Here is a 4,885-nt window from a genome sequence, read left to right as displayed (position 1 = left end):
ATATATATATATATATATATATATATACACATACATACAAAGGGCTTCTTTCAGTTTCCATCTACCAAATCATCTCACAAGGCTTTGGTCAGCCCAAGGCTATAATAGAAGACATTTGCCACACAGTGGGACTGAACCCGGAACCATTTGGTTGAGAAGCAAGCTTTTCACCACACAGCCACACCTGTGCCAATATCATCTTTACATTTTGAGTTCAAACTCTACTGAGACTGACTTTGCATTTCATCCTTTTGGGGGTCAATAAAAGAAGGACCAGTTGAACTCTAGGGTTGATCTAATGGACTTACCCCCTCCCCCAAATTGTTGGCCTGGTGCCAAAATTTGAAACCATTATTCACCCTTTTGCTACCATATTTATTTTGAGATGCCCTATGTTTTTTTTCCAATCAATTTTAAATATAAGAAAGAATTTAGTATAATAACTTAGTTATCATTAAGCTAGTGTTAGGAACATAAATTGTGACTAGGGTTTGGTGGAAAATTTTAATTCAAAACTTATGAAAACAAGACATATGTACTACAGAACCAGAGGTGATTTCAGCCAGGTTGGTATCGAAAGGGTTAAGTTGGTATTTCAAACATAAATTAGCGTTTTGAAGGGAGGCTTTAATTCAAATCACTTTACACAGGAAGTTTGTATCATAGAACCAAAGACAGTTTCAGGTGAATTGGAATCAAAAGGGTTAAACAGCTTAGAGGGTAACACTGAAGGTGTTAAGGTGGTATTAGTATCTTTAAGTAAGAATAATTGTTTATATTAGATTAACTATTGAGGATTATCAGGGGACTAGGTAATTAAAAGATAATTGATGTAGCCTTGGATAATAGTAGTACCAATTTCAAAGATTAAATATCCAATTTGAATAATTAAGAACAATTAATGCTGTTACAATGGAGACCTTGATTAATGCTTTTGATACCAAGCTGAGACCACGTTTGGTTCTATAGTACAAATCTCTGGCTTTAAAGTGATATAAATTAAAACCGTCTTCCATCAAAATTTTTAGGTTAATTTATGATCAAAACATCAGCTCAATAATGACATTATTTCACTAGATTCTTCATTATTATTTTATACTTTTATATGTTTCAGCCCTAAGGCTGTGGCACTGCCTTTTCAATGGCCAATCTTATGTGATTGGCACTTGGTGAAGGAGAGAGTTTGATACTGCTTCCCTCTTTTGAGTCTCCTGCTCTGATATTGGTTCATCTTTGTCCTTGGATAGCAGGAAGTCAAGTTGTTTCTTGAAAACATCTACCCTCGAATCCATGAAGATCCCTCAAATGTTTTGGTAAAACATTAAATAGCCATGGGCTCTTGAATCTCAAGCTATTGCAGTACATTGTCCTCAACAAAAATACAGTAACAAAAGGATTAAAGTCGCAAACTTATGTCAGATGAAGAATGAAGGTGATTAAAGACAAAGGTGTAGCAGAGAGGTGGCGGAACCCTAGAATTGCAGATTACTTACAAAACAAAGTCAGTGTTAAATATTACTCTTTTACTTATTTCAGTCATTTGACTGTGGCCATGCTGGAGCACCGCCTTTAGTCGAGCAAATCGACCCCAGGACTTATTCTTTGGAAGTCTAGTACTTATTCTATCAGTATCTTTTGCCGAACCGCTAAGTTACGGGGACGTAAACACACCAGCATCGGTTGTCAAGCCATGTTGGGGGGACAAACACAGACACGCAAACATATACACACACATACATACATATACATACATACGATGGGCTTCTTTCAGTTTCAGTCTACCAAATCCACTCACAAGGCTTTGGTCGGACCGAGGCTATAGTAGAAGACACTTGCCCAAAATGCCACGCAGTGGGACTGAACCCGGAACCATGTGGTTGGTAAGCAAGCTACTTACCACACAGCCACTCCTACTGTGATACTAGTCCAGAACTATAATATGATCTGAAAACAAGGACACACAGACACACTCTAATGGTTCTGTCAATGTGTGTTAGTGTGTGTGGCATAGATATACTGTAAAGTGGTTGGTGTTAGAAAGGGCATCTGGCCATAGATACCAAACCAAAAATGAAATGCAAGTGGGATGCGGTTGACTCATCCAAGTGAGCAGTAGCCTTGAATACATGCTGACTCTGACCATAACTCCAACCCATGCCAGCACGGAAAGCAGATATTGATGTGGGTTTCAAAGCTTGAAATTTAAATCAATATGTAAAGAAGGTTTACAAAGTATATTGCACATTTTATTTTTTTTTCTACACTCTTATTCTTTTACAGGTTTCAGTCATTTGACAGTGGCCGTGCTGGAGCACCACCTTAAAAGGTTTTAGTCAAAGAAATCAACCCCAGGACTTATTATTTGTAAGACTAGTACTTATTCTATTGGTCCCTTTTGTTGAACCGTTAAGTTATGGGGACATAAATACGCCAACATGAATTGTCAAGCAATGGTGGGGGGACAGACACAAAGACACACCCAAAAATAAATAAATAAATATATATATATATATACTGGGCTTCTTTTTAGTTTCTGTTTACCAAATCTACTCACAAGACTTTGGTTCGACTGATGCTATAGTAGAAGACACTTACCCAAGGTGCCATGTGGTGGGACTGAATCCAGAACAATGTGGTTGAGAAGCAAGCTTCTTACCACACAGCCACACTGTGTAACACAATTTAATTTTCTTTTGTCTTTGGTCAGTAAGTGTTTGCTATTTGCTTCTGTCTAGAAAACAAAGGAAATGTTTTCTCTTTGATTTGTTTCAGTCATTAGACTGTGGCCATGCTGGGATACCAACTTGATGAACTTTCAGTCGAATGAATCAACCCAGTACTTTTTTGTTTTAAGCCTGGCACTCATTCTATCAGTCTCTTTGCTGAACTGATAAGTTATGGTGATGTGAACATTATACCAACACCGGTTGTCAAGCGGTGGCAGTGGGACAAACACAGACACATATATATATGTATACAACAGGCTTCTTTCAGTTTCCGTCTACCAAATCCACTCACAAGGCTTTGGTTGGCCCAAGGCTACAGTAGAATACACATGCCCACAGTGCCACACAGTGGGATTGAACCTGGAACTATGTGGTTGGGAAGCAAACTTTTTACTGCACAGCTACGCCTGCACTTATTCCCTTCAAACTTTGCTTTTGTGACCTGGACATCAATGTTTTCAAACTGACCATTACATTTCAGACAGATTCAGTGCTGAAGCAGAAATATCATTTTAGCTAATATTCTGCTCAATACAAGAGATTTACTTGACCTTAACTACTAGAGCATGTCCTTTAGTGGCTGACAATTTGCGCATCTCTGATCATGAGCAGTTGGGGATCATCATAGCTATGTGTTGAGAGGGATTCTTTGGGGTTTGAATAGATGCAACAAAAGCAAAGTTTGAAGGAAATATTTACCATTTTTCATACTTTTTAGGGTTAAGCAAATAGGAAATAACACAGCTTTATTTGAAGTAGATTTGCAGAAATAAATAACTATTATTGGTTAAAACATCAAATGAATTCTTTCAGAGACAAGCAACATTTTGTATAAATCCTTTAGCATTTCTTTCTTTCTTGCCTTTAACCCTCCAACGCGGAGTATAGGCCACTTATAATTGAATTCCATGTCGCATGATTTCTCGCTTCTGTACTTATACTCTGCCATGAATGTTCCCCTTTCTCTAGTTCCTTTTGTGTTGATCTACGCCACAAGTTCTTAGGCCTACCCTTCTTTCTATATCCATCCGGATTCCATTGTAAAGCACTTTTCGCTGCATTTGGTGTGTCCTTTCTAATTGTGCTACCAATCCACTTCCACTTTCTCTTAAATATTTGCTCTCTAATCGAAACTTGATTCGTTCTTTGCCATAGCTCCATATTGCTTATGTGTTCGGGCCATCTGATAGTCGATAAGCCTTTAGCATTTAACCCAGCCAAAATATTCTACCTGTTTTATGCACAAAGTGGGCAGATTTGGCCTCTCACACCAACCCTGTAATGTCATTCTAAAAATTAACAGTTACCTCATCAAAATCTTAAAGCTACAAGATAATGAATAATTCAAAACAATATAAATTAGCATTACTTTAGACAGAATAATGTGAATGCTAAAAGGTTAAATCCTCATCATCTTTGTTTAACCCTGGGCCAGACTTGCCATGATCAAAAGCATTACGGTAGTAGTGTAGCACGGGGTGTGCAAAGTATGGTCACCACACAGAGCAGCCACTTGCAGGTGGAAGGAGACATACTGATGGTTTAGTGCAGTAGTTCTCAATTGGAGTCCATATAAGATTTTTTAAAATCTATCTACAATAAATTGGTTATACTTCTACAACATACAAAATAATTTAACAATTTTTTTGTACGATTCCTAATAATATTTGATTCTTGTCAGCTTAATATCTGATACAGTCCCTATTAAACTGATGTTTAGAAAAAGATGAAGAGTTAGAAGCTTGCTTCACCTTTGACACAGGATGGCCTGGTATTGCAGAACTTCAAGGATTAATATAGGCACAGGTGTGGCTGTGTGGTAAGGTAAGATGTTTGCAGCCCAACCACGTGGTTCTGGGTTCAGTCCCACTGCATGGCAAGTATTTTCTACTATAACTTTGGGCTGACCAAAGCCTTGTGAGTGGATTTCGTTGATGGAAACTGAAAGAAGTCCGTCATATATATGTATACATACATACATATATGTGTGTATGTCTTTGTCCCTCTAAAACCACTATAAAGCTAAGTGCTTTATGGATGCAAAACCATCGGCCACTCCATGACTGGACATATATCTAACTTCATGTAAATAAATACATAGATTACATATATACATATATAAATATATATATATATATAGAGAGAGAGAGAGAGAAAGA

General features: G+C 37.5%; 1 pseudogene; it reads left to right on the top strand.

The window, feature by feature from the left end:
• The first annotated feature begins 4,366 nt into the window (after nt 1–4,366).
• LOC128250645 (U2 spliceosomal RNA) lies at nt 4,367–4,531 on the top strand (annotated as a pseudogene).
• The last annotated feature ends 354 nt before the right edge of the window (nt 4,532–4,885 follow it).

The sequence above is a fragment of the Octopus bimaculoides genome, chromosome 23 (assembly GCF_001194135.2).
Source record: "Octopus bimaculoides isolate UCB-OBI-ISO-001 chromosome 23, ASM119413v2, whole genome shotgun sequence".
NCBI lineage: Eukaryota > Metazoa > Mollusca > Cephalopoda > Octopoda > Octopodidae > Octopus > Octopus bimaculoides.
This window is presented reverse-complemented; position numbering and strand designations above follow the sequence as displayed.